This window comes from Scyliorhinus canicula, chromosome 12 (assembly GCF_902713615.1).
Source record: "Scyliorhinus canicula chromosome 12, sScyCan1.1, whole genome shotgun sequence".
Taxonomy (NCBI): Eukaryota; Metazoa; Chordata; class Chondrichthyes; order Carcharhiniformes; family Scyliorhinidae; genus Scyliorhinus; species Scyliorhinus canicula.
The window spans coordinates 27,309,049-27,328,036 of record NC_052157.1 but is presented as its reverse complement, the minus strand read 5'-3'; the positions used below and the strand labels follow the sequence as shown (position 1 = coordinate 27,328,036).

Genomic DNA, 18,988 nt, shown 5'->3' with positions numbered 1-18,988 from the left:
GTCACATGAGTGCAGGGACGGCTGTGTTTATGCGAGCTCCGGCTCTCCTTGTCTTGTCCCAGGATTTGTTGGCCAATCATTTCAGCACTATTGAGTCGAGACTAAATGCTTAAATCCTCATTGATTCGTGGCGGCTGGGAGGAGTTGGGGTGGGGTCTTCTCATCAGTGGCACAGCTGCTTTTGGGGGGCTTTCCACCCCGACAGTGCGGTATGTTCCGATGGATGATGGCTGCTAGCGATGATGTTGATTCGTCCAAATGTCTTGTTTCTGTGGTGCAGGTCATCAAAGCCCAATTTCAAGGGTTGCGTGGCATTTTATGGAGGCGAATAGTGAGGTTCTTGTAACCAAGAGAGCACTATCCTTGGTGGATCAAGGGAACATATTTAATCCTGTCTCTGAGACTTAGGGTTGGCCTTCCAACCCTTGGTCCTATGTTGTCCTGTTCCTGATGAGAGTCGAGAGTGGTTGGGGATAACTGAGCCCACCGGGTCAACCCCTCCCCTGCTGGAACCTGAGTAGTCAGCCACCAGGGTTCCGGTGAGATAGCATGTTGGAAACAATGAGGTTTCGTGCTTCGATCGTTGGAATTCTTGGACCATGCTTAAGTGTGCTTACTGTCTTTGATTCTGCTTTATCCTTGATTTCCTCATGCGCCAGAGAAGTCTATATCCAAAAAACTGTCTTGCGTCTCCGTCGTTATCCTGGACTTTGCTCCCTGACAATTATGTTGATGTCAATTTATTTGCATGCAGGGAAGTGGATAATTTGGGTGTGATGTCCTGGTTATCCTGATTTAATAAATTTATCTCATGTTAAGCTGAATGTTGAATTCATGATTTGTGCAAAGTATCATTATCCCAATGTATCCTGGGGGAGGGTTGATGAGCAGAGCCAGAGCGGAGAAGAGCTGGACCGTTTTGGTTGGTAGGATTAGTTCTGTCCTCGCTAAGTTCGCGGAAGGTCCCCCCAGTGAGAGCTAATCTCTTTTCTTTTCTTTTGTTTAGTGCCCTTTCCTATTTTAGGCCCAGATAGACTGTGTTATCCTGTTGAGGACTGGGATTTGTCTGGCTAGGATTGATGCTTGGTGGAACCCGGTCCTCTCCTTGACATTCTGTCGTTATAATGCAGCTATCTGTTCTAGTCTGGGCCTGGAGAAGAGTTTAATTTGGGCTGTGAGTGGATGATTTTCCCTTTAGTTCTCTGGGTACTGTTTTCTTCCTTCTGTCATTTTGATTTGAAGCTATGAGTATGCTGTAAGTCCGTGATGTGTGCATTCTCTTTTGGTGGAGGCAGGTCTTGTATCCGTGGAGTGAACGTGTTGGGGCTTTTATCCCTGATGAATCTGGTCCTGTCTGTTCCCATTCTTGCAGTGATTGCTGTTTTACACTGTACCTGTTGTACATTCATGCCAATGGCTTGCTGTCCTCTTTTGTTTGTTTTGAGGTGATTTTTATTAAAATGCAGAATTGTTGGTGACTCAGTTTATACTGGATGCTCCTGCTTGACTGAAAGGGAAAATATGCATTAAATTAGATCAGTTATAAGTAACAGTTGTGCATATTGTACCGCCCCCCCCTGAAAAAAAGTGACAGTAGTTATTTTAAAACTGAATGTCTGTCTATTTTTCCAAATGAAAGTAAGAAAGGAAAAAAGAGGTGATGGGTAGATTTTCCTGGTCGTGTGTCAGTGTGTACCGGATCACTTGGATGCAGCAGATACGATGAAGGAGTGGATGTTGATAACAAGATCCACACAATATGCAGGTCCAAGATAATTGATTTTATATATACAAAACATGTGGTTTATGTATGTGCCGTTCATATCTTATCCTTTTTGAGAAAATTGATTATTCATCGTTCACCAGTGCTTTAGGTGAAATTCCCAAGGTCCCACCGCAGGGACAATGGCGGGTGGGAGCGCTGGAATCTGGCAGGAGCACAAAAATCAGTTTGACGCAGGTGTGAATTTCCCACAGTATCTTCCACTGGTGCCCAACATGGCGGATTGGAAACCCGCTGGAGGCCGGCATGAAACTGATTTGCATCCCGCCAATGGGATGCAGGTGGAGGTCTGACTGGGGCTGCCTCTGGAGTTCGGAATGGAGGCCGCCAGCAACCCTGGACCAGGGAACACTACAGCAGTGAATGAGCAGAGCATCTAAAGATGGATCTTCCAAGATTTAGTGTCATTGAGGTAGTCCATCTTCCAGCCTCAGAATGTTCCAGGTCACTGCTTCTCAAGCTTTTAAAAACGTGGAGCCCCTATTGACCTACCAAGAATGTCGGGGAACCCCAAGCATTTTCATAATATCCTGCCCTTTTTTTTTTTGCTGCGAACTGGATGCAAACACACAAATAAAAAGTAAACCAATCCTTTCTAGATATATCTATGATCTATGCATGTATTAAGCTGAAAGTTATCTGATTAAAAATATATGTCTTATTTGTCATTTTTAATGGAAGGATTGTTGCTGAAAAGCTGATTATTCGCAGCATGAAATGCTCCATGTCGTTGTGCCCCCCCCCCCCCCCCCCCCAACCACAGGACTCAGATGGGAGAATTCCGCCCTTTATTCTTTTGCATTATGATGACCACCTCCATGGTGCAGTGCGTCTTTGCAGACTCGGCATTTCCATTTGGTGCAAACTTCAGTTTCATTAAAGGAGTTTAAACCAGAAATCATCACATCTCTGGATAAATCACTTGAAACAGAGGAAATTATGTTGCTTTCAAGAAATGCATTCCGTGCAATGGTTAGATTTGTTTTAGCCTGTGCTGTCTATGGTTTTCTTTCTTAGGGAAGTGTCTGTTTCTCAACTTCCTCATTGCTTATGCCAATCACTTTATTCAGTTTGATAGCTTCTTGGATAGCATTGATGCCTGAGTTGAGATTGCAGATCCTAGTTCCACTCTAGGACTTAAAACACAAAATCCCAGCTGAAACTCGAATGCAATATTGAGGGAATATTGCATAGCCTTTGGATACAATTGAAATTGATTTCCTATTTACTTAGTCTGACTTGGTCTAGTACTCTGAATAACATTCTTCCCACAACCAAGGACACAAAACAAGATTAACTGGTCATTTATCTCATCGCTGTTTGTGGGATTTGCTAACTGCAATATGGCTGCTACATTGACATACTTAAGTGACTGTATTTGGATGATAAGCATTCTTCTGCACAATTTAATCTCAACAAAAAATGACCAATAAACAGATACTCATTTTTATCAAATAATAATGTATTTTTGTAGTTCATGGTAATTTTATGGGTTATTTGTGCCTTTTGTAAATATTTAGATGGGATTTTCATGAAATCTGCTGGAATAATTTCATTATCTATCTTTATCACCATCTGATTTAATACATAATGTGGTTGTTAGAGGAAAATATTTTTTTCAGACTAAACATTAGGAACCAAACATTTGAAGATCAGAATCTGGCTAAGATCAAACATTGGTTTCAAAAACTTAATTACAGTCTTACAATGTGACCCAAAATGGTAATAGAAAAATAACATTTTGATGTAGAAAACAAATTTGAGAATGAAGTTATTTGATTTTTATTTGCCAATGGTCTGTGTCTGACTTTAGAAACCAGCCACTACTTAAAAGCTGTAGGTTGAATTTGAGCTACCCTGTCCATAATTGATATACCTAAATTTGAAAAAAGTCTAAACAGACAGTCAATTAATGTACTAAATCTTGTTCAACCTTTTACAAGTGAAATCGTTATTGGGATAAAAAGTTTTTCGGTCGAGTACAATAAACTTGCCTGCACATTTTATAAAACAAAATGATTGGTATGAGGAAGAGAGCTCAGATTAATAGAATTGAGGGATACTGCTGCTTTTGTAAATGGAGAGAGAAAAAGCTGATACTTGTTGCCTATCATACAAATTCTTTCAAAGAAAAATGGTATTTCATTGAAAGTTAGCTGAGGACATGATTTTTTTGCCCCCAAAGCCTTAAAGGCCTCCCACCTTTTTTTTTGTGCTTAATAAAATCTATTTGAAAGTAATGTATAATATCTATATCCATTTTGGCATTTCTTGAGATGAGCTGTGTGGAAAAATATGATTAAAATCATTGTTGAGATTCTATTAGATGGAAAATAATAGCAGATAAGACAATTACTTCAGCCTCCGAAATTACTTAAAACATAATCCCCCCCCCCCAACCAAACTCTCTGTTCCTCTGATGGTGACTGGTTATGCAATTGTATTTTCTTTGGCCTACCTTTGGCAGCCATGCCTTGTTGAATGGGGTATAACTGGCGTACTAACTTGGTAGTTATTGCTAAATGCTCTCAGCGCCTTTGCAAAACTAATTTTATTTGGTGGTATTTTTTTTGTCTGAGTGGAGTATGCACTTTCTCCCAGTGCCTGCGTTTGTTTCTTCCCACAGTCCATAGATATGCAGGTTAGATGGATTGGCCATGCTAAATTGCCCCTCAGTGCAAGAGGAAAACCTTGTCAAAGATCTGGATCTTTGTGGGCATCTTTCTTTGAGGTGGCTGAAAAAAAATACCTACAATACATGGGAGGTGGTGGTGCAGTTGTCTTGACACTGGATTAGTAACACAGAGACCCTGGGTTGATGGTGCCATTTGGAATTCAAGTTTTAAAAAATCTGTAATTAAAAAATGAAGTCCATGAAACCATGAAACCATTGAGAGGATTGTTATCACTAAGGAGGGAGTGATGGGCAAGCTAATGGGGCTAAAGGTAGACAAGTCTCCTGGCCCTGATGGAATGCATCCCAGAGTGCTAAAAGAGATTGCTAGGGAAATTGCAGATGCACTAGTGATAATTTACCGAAATTCACTAGACTCTGGGGTGGTCCCGGTGGATTGGAAATTAGCAAACGTGACGCCACTGTTTAAAAAAGGAGGTAGGCAGAAAGCAGGAAATTATAGGCCAGTGAGCTTAACTTCGGTAGTAGGGAAGATGCTGGAATCTATCATCAAGGAAGAAATTGCGAGGCATCTGGATAGAAATTGTCCCATTGGGCAGACGCAGGATGGGTTCATAAAGGGCAGGTCATGCCTAACTAATTTAGTGGAATTTTTTGAGGACATTACCAGTGCAGTAGATAAAGGGGAGCCGATAGATGTGGTATATCTGGATTTCCAGAAAGCCTTTGACAAGGTGCCACACAAAAGGTTGCTGCATAAGATAAAGATGCATGGCATTAAGGGTAAAGTAGTAGCATGGATAGAAGATTGGTTAATTAATAGAAAGCAAAGAGTTGGGATAAATGGGTGTTTCTCTGGTTGGCAATCAGTAGCTAGTGGTGTCACTCAGGGATCCGTGTTGGGCCCACAATTGTTCACAATTTACATAGATGATTTGGAGTTGGGGACCAAGGGCAATGTGTCCAAGTTTGCAGATGACACTAAGATGAGTGGTAAAGCGAAAAGTGCAGAGGATACTGGAAGTCTGCAGAGGGATTTGGATAGGTTAAGTGAATGGGCTAGGGTCTGGCAGATGGAATACAATGTTGACAAATGTGAGGTTATCCATTTTGGTAGGAATAACAGCAAACGGGATTATTATTTAAACGATAAAATATTAAAGCATGCCGCTGTTCAGAGAGACTTGGGTGTGCTAGTGCATGAGTCACAGAAGGTTGGTTTACAAGTGCAACAGGTGATTAAGAAGGCAAATGGAATTTTGTCCTTCATTGCTAGAGGGATGGAGTTTAAGACTAGGGAGGTTATGTTGCAATTGTATAAGGTGTTAGTGCGGCCACACCTGGAGTATTGTGTTCAGTTTTGGTCTCCTTACTTGAGAAAGGACGTACTGGCGCTGGAGGGTGTGCAGAGGAGATTCACTAGGTTAATCCCAGAGCTGAAGGGGTTGGATTATGAGGAGAGGTTGAGTAGACTGGGACTGTACTCGTTGGAATTTAGAAGGATGAGGGGGGATCTTGTAGAAACATTTAAAATTATGAAGGGAATAGATAGGATAGATGCGGGCAGGTTGTTTCCACTGGCGGGTGACAGCAGAACTAGGGGACATAGCCTCAAAATAAGGGGAAGTAGATTTAGGACTGAGTTTAGGAGGAACTTCTTCACCCAAAGGGTTGTGAATCTATGGAATTCCTTGCCCAGTGAAGCAGTTGAGGCTCCTTCATTACATGTTTTTAAGGTAAAGATAGATAGTTTTTTGAAGAATAAAGGGATTAAGGGTTATGGTGTTCGGGCCGGAAAGTGGAGCTGAGTCCACAAAAGATCAGCCATGATCTCATTGAATGGCGGAGCAGGCTCGAGGGACCAGATGGCCTACTCCTACTCCTAGTTCTTAGGTTCTTATTATCGATTGTCGTGAAAACCCATGTGGTTCACTGATTTCCTTTAGAGGAGGAAATCTTCCATTCTTACCTGGTCTTGCATAAACGTGACTAGATCCATAGCAATGTGGTTGACTTTTAAATACCCTCTGAAAGTCACTCAGTCCAAGAACAATTAGAGATGGGCAACAAATATTGCCCTATCCAGAGACACCAACATTCCAGGAATGAATAAGAAATGTTTTGCTAGGTCTAATTCCAGTATATAGCTGATCAAGAAGAAAAGCACTTCAATACTTGTCCCTGTTCAGTGAGATTCAGCACTGACACGTGCAAACTCCACCCCCCACCCAATACATAGATATGGAAAATTGATTTTTCTTTTTTTTAAAATAATTTTTATTCAAATTTTCACATTTTCACAAAAAAGAAAACACTAACAGAAAATTCTAAGAACAAAAAGAACAGAAACCCTCCCCTCCCCATATATACAAAAGAGAAACAATAAATTAACGCCCGTCGTTGGCAAAAAACAGATATTCAACCCAAAACAAAAACAAAGAGACAACCCCCCCCCCCCCCCCCCCCCCCCCCCCGGGTTGCTGCTGCTGCTGACCTTTTGTTTTTACCGTTCTGCCAGGAGATCTAGGAATGGTTGCCATCTCCTGAAAAACCCCATGCACTGACCCCCTTAAGGCAAATTTCACCCTCTCCAATTTAATAAACCCCACCATATCGTTGACCCAGGCCTCCACGCTTGATGGCCTCGCATCCTTCCACTGAAGAAGAATCCTCCACCGGGCTACTAGGGACACAAAGGCCAGAACACCAGCCTCTTTCGCCTCCTGCACTCCCGGCTCCACTGCAACCCCAAATATTGCGAGTCCCCAGCCTGGATTGACCCTGGATCCTACCACCCTCGATACCGTCCTTGCTACACCCTTCCAAAATTCCCCCAGCGCTGCGCATGCCCAGAACATGTGGACATGGTTTGCTGGGCTCCCAGAGCACCTAATACACCTGACCTCGGTCCCAAAAAACCGGCTCATCCTTGTCCCGGTCATATGAGCCCTATGCAGTACCTTAAACTGTATGAGGCTAAGCCTCGCACACGAAGAGGAGGAGTTCACCCTTTCTAGGGCATCCGCCCACGTCCCCTCAATCTCCTTACCCAGCTCCTCCTCCCATTTATCTTTCAGCTCCTCCACCGAGGCCTCGTTCACCTCCTGCATCACCTGGTACACTTCCGAGATCCTCCCCTTTCCAACCGATACCCCCGAGAGCACCCTGTCCTGAACCCCACGCAGCGGCAGCAGAGGGAACTCCGCCATCTGCCACCTGACAAATGCCCTTACTTGCATGTACCTAAAGGTGTTCCCCGGGGGAAGCCCAAACTTCCCCTCCAGCTCACCCAGGCTCGCAAACTTCCTGTCTATGAACAGGTCCCCCAGCCTCCTGACACCTGCTCTGTGCCAACTCAGGAACCCGCCATCAATTCTCCCCGGAACAAACCGGTGGTTCCCCCGTATCGGGGACCCCATCGAGGCCCCCACCTCCCCCCTGTGCCGCCTCCATTGCCCCCAAATCTTGAGGGTAGCTGCCACCACCGGGTTCGTGGTATACCTCGTGGGAGGGAGCGGCAGCGGCGCCGTTGCCAGCGCTTCCAGGCTCGTGCCCACACAGGATGCCATCTCCATGCTCTTCCATGCTACCCCCTCCCCGTCCATTACCCACTTACGCACCATCGCTGCGTTGGCAGCCCAATAATACCCACAGAGGTTGGGCAACGCCAGCCCCCCCCCCCCCCCCCCCCCCCCCCCCCCATGCCCCGCTCCAAGAACACCCGTCTCACCCTTGGAGTCCCATGTTCCCAGACAAACCCCGTAATGCTCCTATTAACCCGCCTGAAAAAGGCCTTCGGGATAAGGATGGGGAGGCACTGGAACAGGAACAGAAACCTCGGGAGCACCGTCTCCTTGACTGACTGCACCCTACCCGCCAAAGACAGCGGCAGCATGTCCCACCTCTTAATCTCCTCCTCCATTTGCTCCACCAGCCTTGTGAGATTTAGCTTATGCAAGGCCCCCCAGCTCCTGGCCACCTGAACTCCCAAGTACCTGAAGCTCCTCTCCGCCCTTTTCAGTGGGAGCCTCCCAATCCCCCCTCCTGGTCCCCCGGGTGTACCACAAACAGCTCGCTTTTCCCAAAGTTAAGCTTATACCCTGAGAAATCCCCAAATTCTCGGAGAATCCCCATCACCACCGGCATTCCCCCCACTGGGTCTGCCACATACAACAATAGGTCGTCCGCATAGAGCGACACTCAGTGCTCCTCCCCACCCCGGACCAGCCCCCTCCAATCCCCCGACTCCCACAGCGCCATAGCCAGGGGTTCAATTGCCAGCGCAAAACGTAGGGGGGACAGGGGACACCCCTGCCTCGTCCCTCGGTATAGTCGAAAATACTCCGACCTCCTCTTATTCGTGGCCACACTCGCCATCGGGGCCTCATATAACAGCCTCACCCAACTGACAAACCCCTCCCCAAACCCGAACCTTTCCAACACCTCCCACAAGTACCCCCACTCGACCCTATCAAAGGCCTTCTCCGCATCTAGCGCCACCACTATCTCCGCCTCCCCTTCCACCGCCGGCATCATAATAACGTTCAAGAGCCTCGGTATATTAGTGTTCAGCTGCCTCCCCTTCACAAACCCCGTTTGATCCTCGTGGATAACCTGCGGCACACAATCCTCGTGGCCCCCCCCCCCCCCCCCCCCCCCCCAATCTCCCTCGCATCGTTGAAGGTACTAACCAACAGGGGGCTAAGCAGGTCTGCATACGCCTTATAAAATTCGACCAGGAAACCGTCCGGCCCCGGCGCCTTCCCCGACTGCATGTTCCCTATCCCTTTAACCAGCTCCTCAAGCTCAACTGGCACCCCCAGACCCTCCGCCAGTCCCTCCTCCACCCTCGGGAATCTCAGCTGGTCCAAAAAGCGCCCCATCCCCCCTTTCTCCGCCGGAGGTTCAGACCGATATAGTCTCTTATAAAAGTTCCTGAAGACCCCATTAATGTCTACCCTCCTCCGCACCACATTTCCTCCCCGGTCCTTAACTCCACCAATCTCCCTGGCCGCATCCCGCTTACGGAGCTGGTGTGCCAGCATCCTACTCGCCTTCTCCCCATATTCGTACACCGCTCCCTGTGCCTTCCTCCACTGAGCTTCCGCCTTTCTGGTGGTCAACAAGTCGAACTCAGCCCGAAGGCTGCGCCGCTCCCTCAACAATCCCTCCTCCGGGGCCTCCACGTACCTCCTGACCACCCTTACCATCTCCTCCACCAATCTCTCCCTTTCTCTCTGCTCCCCGCTCTCCCTGTGGGCCCGAATGGAGATCAACTTCCCCCGAACCACCGCCTTCAGCGCCTCCCAAACCGTCCCCACTCGGACCTCCCCATTATCGTTGGCCTCCAGGTACCTCGCATCCTCGAACCCGCCCCCTCACATCCTCGTCCGCCAGCAGCCCCACCTCCAAGCGCCACAACGGGCGCTGGTCCCTCTCCTCCCCCAGCTCGAGGTCCACCCAATGCGGGGCATGGTCAGAAATGGCTATCGCCGAGTACTCAGCGTCTACTACCCCCGCAATCAGCGCCCTACTCAAAACAAAGAAATCGATCCGGGAGTAGGCCTTATGCACATGGGAGAAGTGTGAAAATTCCCTGGCCCTCGGCCTCGCGAACCTCCAAGGATCCACCCCTCCCATCTGGTCCATAAACCCCCTCAGCACCTTAGCAGGCCTTCTACCCGTCCTGGAACTGGATCGATCCAGTGGCGGATCCAGCACCGTGTTGAAATCCCCCCCCCCCCCTCATTATCAGGCCCCCCACCTCCAAATCTGGGATCCGGCCCAATATGCGCCGCATGAAACCCGCATCATCCCAATTCGGGGCGTATACATTGACCAGCACCACTCGCTCCCCTTGCAGCTTGCCGCTCACCATCACGTACCTCCCGCCACTGTCTGCCACCACACTCGACGCCTCAAACGACACCCTCTTCCCCACCAGGATCGCCACCTCCCAGTTTTTTGCAGGAAAATGTTGATTTTTCTTGATCATTTAAAATTCAGTTTTGATATTCAGTCCTTTTCCGAAGGCGAATGTGAATAGGACTCACTAGGGAAAGATCAACCCAAAGCTTAATCACTGCCATTGCATTCTGTATTAGCCATCCAGTATAGCAAATTATGATGACCTGGAATGCACTGTTTGAAAGGGTGGTGGAAGTCGATTCAATAGTGACTTTCACAAGAGAATTGGATAATTACTTGAAGGTAAAATTTTGTGCGTTACTTCTAAATGCTTGGCAAACAGCTTTTCAAACTCCCCCTGAAAATGCATCAGTCAGAGTTCCAACCGTAATGGGAGTGGCCCCACTTGGTGAACCAACACCCACCATCTTTCCTCCTGTTGGACTCACAACAGAATTCCCGGCGGACGTTCGTCGCCACTTTCCTTCCCTGACCTCTCTTCTGGAACTTCGACACTCTAGCGATTCCTTAGAACTTCCCACACCAGCTCATCAAAAAGTACCCCTGAGATTGGGCATAAAGATCCGGAAAACAAAGACTCTAGCAGGAACCACCCAATGTGCGACCTCCACCTACATGGCCCCCATGGAAGTCCGGAGTGGGACTCTTTGCTAGCACTTTCCAAAGACGAGGTACAGGCATGATGGAATGAGTGGCCTCTTTCAGTACTGTATCATTATATGATTCAAATTTGTCATTCATGGTTTGCGCTCTTTAATGTCAAGTTTCTCTCTCCATTGAAAACTGCATTATTTCTCCCTTGAGTTTATTGGATTTGCTCATGTTGTACTTGTTGTCCTCAGTTACTTGTGGGCTATATATTAGAGATTGGTCCATTTCTTGAAAGAATAAAGGAACAATGTGCATATACTAACTCTAGCAATACAATTGTCACTCAGGGTCACTCAGCTTCTGATCTCATTACAGCCTTAGGAGGAAAACTCTCCGCTAGTTGGAGTCATACCTGACACAAAGAAAGATGGCTGTGGTGGTTGGAGGTCAATCATCTCAGCTCCAGGATATCACTGCAGGAGTCCCTCAGGATAGTGTCCTCGGCCCAACCATCTTCAGCTGCTTCCTCAATAACCTTCCTTCTATCAAGTGAGGATGTTTGCGGATGATTACACAATGTTCAGCATCATTCACGACGACTCAGATAATGAAGCAGTCCATGTTCAAATGCAGCAAGACCTGGGCAATATCCAGGCTTGGGCTGAAAGTGACAAGTTACATTCGCACCACAAAAATGCTGGGCAATGACCATTTCCTACAAGAGAGGATCTAACCACCGCCCCTTGATATTCAATGGCATTACCATTGCTGAATGCCCCACAATTAACATCTTTGGGCGGGGTTATCATTGATTAGAAACTGAACTGGACTAGCCATATTAATACTGTGGCTAAAAATAAATAAAAATAAATCTTTATTGTCATAAGTAGGCTTACATTGACACTGCAATGAAGTTACTGTGAAAAGCCCCTAGTTGCCACATTCCGGCATCTGTTTGGGTACACGGAGGGAGAATTCAGAATTCACAGCTGGTATGGAAATTGAACCCGTGTCTGGCCTTGCATCACAAACCAGCTGTCTAGCCTACTGAGCTAAACTAGCAGGGCAGGTCAAAGACTAGAAATCCTACAGCGAGCAACTCTCCTCTTAACCCCTCCAAAGTCTGTCCACAATCTACAAGGCACAAGTCAGGAGAGTAATGGAATACTCTCTACTTACCTCGATGAGTGCAGGTCCAACAACACTCGAAGCTCTACATGATCCAGGCCAAAGCAGCTCACTTGATTGTTCTCCTTTCCTGTTTAGCACAGGGCTAAATCGCTGGCTTTGAAAGCAGACCAAGCAGGCCAGTAGCACGGTTCAATTCCCGTACCAGCCTCCCCGAACAGGCGCCGGAATGTGGCGACAAGGGGCTTTTCACAGTAACTTCATTTGAAGCCTACTTGTGACAATAAGCAATTTTCATTTCATTTCAAACCCTCTACCACAGATCAACAGTGGCAGCCATGTGTACCATCTACAAGATGCACTGCAGTAACTCCCCAAGGTTCCTTAGACTGCACCTTCCAAGCCCACAACCACCATGATCTAGAAGGACAAGGGCAGCAGATACAGAACCTGACCACCAGGAGGTTCTCCTCCCAAGTCACTGACCACCCTGACTTGGAAATATATCGCCGTTCCTTCACTGTCGCTGGAGCAACCTCCTGGAACTCCCTCCCCAACAGCACAGTGGGTGTACCTACACTTCAAGACTGCAGCAGTTCAAGAAGGCAACTTGCCATCACCGAGGGGAACTTGGGATGGGCAATAAATGCTGGCCTAACCAGTGATGTCCACATCCCGTCAATTAATTTAAAAAAAATGTCTTTTCTCACTTCACTCAGTCATTTAGATTGTCTCTATAAGGCAGTGTTTTTCAAATTTTTTCCTCCCAGGACCTGCCTTTACCAATTAGCTGACCTTCAGGACCCACGCTGGTGGACCTTCGTGACACTCACCACCTTCGTTTACCATTAATGCGAAAGGGGAGCCTGCTTGGTTCTCATAATCACACTCCAATCACGTTCTCAGGAGGAGAGAATAATGCGCATATCAGGTGAAGATTTCAGCCAGTTCCTTTGTGCCGTCTTCATCTTTGTGAGAACGGAAAATCCAACTGTGTACATATAGCTCGTAGTGAATGGCAATAGCAACAAAATGCTTGTTTTACTCAGCACTGGATCCTCTTGGGAGTACTCTAAAACTAGAGCTACTCTAGAATGCAGACAGCCTCATAGACTTTTGTCATGTTTTTAATATGCTGTCACAGGTCAGGTACAGCAGCTTATTAGTGCCACAAATAGGCTTACATTCACACTGCAATGAAGTTACTGTGAAAATCCTCGAGTTGCCACACTACGACGCCTGTCTGGGTACACTGCGGAAGAATTCAGAATGTCCAATTCACCTAACAAGCACGTCTTTTGGGACTTGTAGGAGGAAACCTGAGCAGCCGGAGATACGCAGACACGGGGGGAACAATGCTGTGATTGGATTTAATGCAAACTGGAGAAATAGAACATAGAACATAGAACAGTACAGCACAGAACAGGCCCTTCGGCCTTCGATGTTGTGCCGAGCAATGATCTCCCTACTTAAACCCATGTAACCCGTATACCTGTAACCCAACAATCCCCCATTAACCTTACACTACGGCAATTCGCACGCAATCACCTCAATCCACAGGTTAGAATTCATTTCCAATTATGCACATGGACAGCCTCTCAGGACTCACCATGAGTTAAAAACTTTAGGCTGTGACCTTTTTCCTCCACCTTGAGCATTAAAAAAAATATTGTTACGACACCCTGGGCAAATGCGCAGTCAATTCCAGCCCCACAGACCCGGGAATCCCAACATAAGTGAGTTAACTAAGCTAGGAGTTGAACCCAGGTCCCTGGCGCTGTGATGTTAACCGCAGTGCTACCGTGCCACCCAAACAAAGCATCCAACTTGACAGTCCTCTTGCCTTGCTTGCTAGCAGCTAGAAAATGGAAGAAGCTCTCTTCTGTGATGGGTGGCAAAAGCATGTACATACTGGATGCTTGACGTGAAGTGAACGTGGAGGGCGCGTGACCTGCTCACTGCTGCCGCTTATGGTCAGAAGACTGCACACAGAATTTCATTCTCATTTAAAAACCAGTAGCAGTTGTCATTCTCCATTTCAAAGCCAGTAGCAACCATTGGGTGCTTCTCCCATGATGGGGACCACCATGGGAATTCCGCAACCATTCAGACCGTGACCCACCTGACATCTGCCCGCGACCTACCCAAGGGTCATGACCCACACTTCCAAAAATCCTGCTTTTAAAGTACTCCAAAGAAGTGACTTTACTTGTCGTAGTCCTCATCCATCACTTTTAGATTTTAACAGATAATGGTGATAACATAGCAAGGTGCATGGGACCATAACCTCCTTTCATGAGTTTTGTTTGGAGAGCAAAGCAATCAGAAATATGTTGCTGCTGGAATGGAGAAATATTCTGACAGGATATTAATTTATTTACAGACTTCAGAATGGGAACACATTTCTAAATTTGTTGGGGATTACATTTATTGTTAAACTGCATGGAGATGACTAAGGTAAACTGCTAGCTATATCAAGACACCAAACCAAAGGTTATTTGGAAAGACATGAAGCAGTGGTGGAAAAGATAATGTAAACTTACCAACTTGGAATTATATATACAGTCTTTAAGTTAGAAAGAAAATGCACAGGATACTTCACAGATGTATAATCAGCAAAATGGACATCAAGCTAAAGAAGCGGATACTTTGTGGGGTGACCAAAGGCTTTGTCAAAAAGTCAGCTTTGAGGAGGGTCTTGATTGGGGAGAGGAAGGTGGACAGACATTGATGCTTCGAGAGGGATTTTCAGAAATTTATGCAAGGTTTTGTTATGCATTCATATTGAGTCTGAGTAGCTGCAGGAAGAACTGTGTATTAATATATTAATGTCATCACAGGTCACTAACGCAGGGAAACTGAGTGAAGAAGCAGCCTGTAGTGAACACACTTGGTAAATATTGCTCCGTTAGTTTTTGATCCTCAGCAGTTCCTAGTGTCAGTTCTCCACAATACACAACGGGTGGCAGCCAAGGATAGGAAGATAATTTGCATAGCCAGTCTGCATCAAAGGAATGGAGAGTTTGGGAAGGGGAGCCTATTGGGTAAAGGAATTGTCAGACTTGTGAAGATTACAGAGACGGGCACAAGACCATGTAGGTATTTAAACATGAGGATCAAAATTTTAGATTTTGAATATAGAATAACATATCTCCTATAAAGTTAAGATTTAAGAAATCTTGTTTTCTTTCAACATAACTTTTTCAATATTGATTTAATTGAGAATTTCTTGATCAGTTTCAGAAGAACACTTTCAGAAATGCTGTGATTGGATTTAATGCTAACCCCAATGCAAACTGGAGAATAGAATCTTGTCTTCCAATTAGGCACATGACAGCCCTCAGGACTCAACATTGAGTTAAAAACTTTAGGCTGTGACCTTTCTCCTCCGCCTTGAGCATTAAAAAAAATATTGTTACGACACCCAGGGCAAATGCGCAGTCAATTCCAGCCCCACAGACCCGGGAGTCCCAACATAAGTGAATTAACTAATGATCTGTGTTTTCCGAAGATCTTTAAGATAGAGAGAGACATAACAGGACAGTGGCCTACCAGTCTACCTAATCTCAAAACCCTGTCCCACCCTCCACCGCGACACACAAAAGACAGACACAAGCTAGGATTGGAGAGGATCAAATAAAAAAGGAATTAAAGGGAAAGGTTTGTGGGGAGTCTTCACTGCTGTGGTTGTAGTCTCTGGGAATAGATTCGCTCAAGAAATTCCGGTCAGCGCAGTTCCGTCTTTCCACAACTGGATGGAGCTAATGTAGGATGTTCAGGTCAGTGTTATTCCCAATACCTGCCACCAGATGGTGCTGTACATAGTGCAATTCTGTTCCTCTACCACCAGATGGAACTTTTGTCTCCCGGTGAAATTACTACAGCTGCCATTTTTATTCCCTTTGTATGAATTTAGCACAGGAACTCTGGCCGTTCGTTAAGAAATATTCTCAGTTTAAGCTTCAATTTGAGCTCTCCGTGCCCCCAAGACAGTGTTAGAGTGTTACAGACCTGCAGAAAAGCAGCTGGCACTTTCATATTCAATAGATCTGTTTGCCAGTTCTGATAGCTGTCTCTATCCTTTTAAACAAGAAAGTCTTCGCAGATTTAGCTGGAATGTCTCTTAAATCATCTGGCAGAGAGAGAGAGTCTTCAAGCTCCTTACCAGCTAGCTACCTTTACAGAATTAAAACAAAAGATAGAACTCTGCAGAAGTTCCTTTTTCTTCTGGAAGCTTCTGACAGGCAACAATAGGAGAAGGCTGTGAAGTCTACATTCGCTGATTGGCTGCTTGCCAAACCTATCAAATCGACATCCCAGGTTCTGCCACAGAACCTAAAGGGGACATCCTGGCCTGGTCCAGAGGAATTCGAGCTTTGCCTAAAATCTGTAGTTTAAATTCCAAATGGAGAGGCACGGCAGCATAGTGGTTAGCGCTGTTGCTTCACAGTGCCAGGGTCCCAGGTTTGATTCCCGGCTTGGGTCACTGCCTGTGTGGAGTCTGCATGTTCTCCCCATGTATGCGTGGGTTTCCTCCGGGTGCTCCGGTTTCTTTACACAAGTCCCAAAAGCCATGCTGTGAGGTAAATTGGACATTCTGAATTCTCCCTCTGTGTATCCGAACAGGCGACGGAATGTGGTAATGAGGGACTTTTTGCAGTAACTTAATTGCAGTGTTAATGTTAGCCTACTTATGACAATAAAGATTATTTTAAAAAATAATGTTACATCAGCTAACCAGAAAACTGCAGATCCAAGGAGGCAGTAGGATGGGGATAAAAAGGGAACACAGGACAGACAAACGGTTTTGCAACCATGTTCTAACAATGTCAAAAACGTTTTTTATTCCAGTGCAACCCCCAACCACTGGGTCATCTGTCAATTATAGAATCCCTACAGTGTAGAAGGAGACCATTCAGCCCATCGAGTCTGCACTGACCCTCCGAAAGATCACCGTAGGCACACTTCCCCTTCTTCAACCCTGTAATCCTACCCAACCTTTTGACACTTGAGGGCCAATCCACCTAACCAGCACACCTTTGGATTGTGGGAGGAAACCGGAGCACCCGGAGGAAACACACGCAGACAGGAGTAGAAAGTGCAAACTTTCACACAGACAATCACCCAAGGCCATTTATTGAATCCGGGTCCCTGGTGCTGTGATGCAGCAGTGCTAACCACTGTGCCACCGTGTTCTGTTTTGAATTCACTGACCTTTATTTTCCCGTTAACATATTCCTATATCTTGCATTTATGCAACTACTAGCACCTTCTCCTGCTTCTAATGCTTCCTCTGTCTCATGACCGACACATCTTTGTTGTGATCTCTCCTAGGTCCCATCAGTTCCTGACCTTCCACTCTATCCAGCAACCCCACCCTCAAGTTATTAAACATCACATATCTACCGCTGTTTATCTCTGAAGAAGTCGTATGGACTTGAAATGGTAACTCTATTTTCTCTCTCCACAGCTGCATCCAGATCAGCTGAGTTTTCCAGCAGTTTTCTGTACTTGTATCCAATAAAGAAAAAAAATTGCTGCAAGAGATCTATGTGCTATTTACAATTCCATAATTTCTGACTTTCTTTCAATGTAACCTTCCCAATATTAATTTAATTAAGAATTTCTGGAATCGGTTTCAGAGAAACACTTGTAGAAATGCTGCGATTGTATTGTATTGGTACCGTCTTTCAGAATTATTTATCCAGAGGCACGTAGTGAATAAATACGAATAGCTGTGCAATAATATTGCCACTGCATTTCCTATATAAATAAAAGTATTAACTAATTTGGAACCTTTGGTATATTATTGCAAATTGCTCTCCTGATTTTTAAGACTTTCTTAAATTCCTGTTCAAGGGTAAAATTACTCTTTTTATAATAATAATCTTTATTGTCACAAGTAGGGTTACATTAACACTGCAATGTAGTTACTGTGAAAATCCCTAGTTGCCACATTCCAGCGTCTGTTCGGGTACACAGAGGGAGAATTCATAATGACCAATTCACCTAACAGCACATCTTTCGGGACTTGTGGGAGGAAACTGAAGCACCCAGAGGAAACCCACGCAGACACTGGGATAACGTGCAGACTCCACACAGACAGTGACCCAGCACACCTTTGTGACCGGCTGGAGACAGTGACTCCAGTGACCTGGGGGTTCCTGGAGCAAATGTTTTGAATGAAAAGAGAAATTTGTTATGCACTCAGTCTAAAGGGAGGGGCTCAGTGGCCAGGAAAGATGATGATTTTATTTTAATGGATTCTGATCCATCTTCATTTCGAAACAAATTCCTAAAAAGGGAATGTTGTAGAAAAGTGGTTACTTTGCCAACTACCTTCCAGGCGATGTGCCCTAAAGTTTGGCAAGGAGCCATCAATTTCAAAGAAACTTATTTTCACATATTTCAACGAAAGCCAGAGTAAATTTTCTTTAGTTTCAAATAGTGTTGAGGTGTTGCCAGTTGAATTGTTTACCTTCTGGCCAAACGTACATGGTACTTAAAAAAAAAAAAAATGTTAATGGTTCCTGTATGGGGCAGCACCATGTTTAGCACTGCTGCCTCACAGCACCAGGATTCAAATTCGGCCTTCGCTGACTGTGGAGTTTGCAGTTTCTCCCTGTGTCTGCGTGGGTTTCCTCTGGGTGCTCCGGTTTCCACCCACAGTCCAAAGATGTGCAGGTTAGGTGGGGTTACGGGGATAGGGCAGGGGCGTGGGCCTAGGTCAGGTGCTCTTTCAGAGGGTCAGTGAAAACACCATGGGCCAAATGGCCTCTCTCTGCACTGTAGCAATTCTATGGTTTTCTGAGTAGTCCATCATAGGAAATGCAGGACATGTCATCAGATTTGTGCAACCTTGCTACTGTGTTTTCCTAAAGACGGAATGCCATTTCACTCGGAACAATATTTCATGTTTGCTT

The 18,988-nt window shown here is 45.7% G+C and overlaps 1 protein-coding gene across 3 annotated transcripts in view; it reads left to right on the top strand.

Annotated features, from left to right (window-relative positions):
• galk2 (galactokinase 2) overlaps positions 1–18,988 on the top strand; it is a 208,299-nt gene that overhangs the window by 62,919 nt on the left and 126,392 nt on the right. The window lies entirely within an intron of this gene.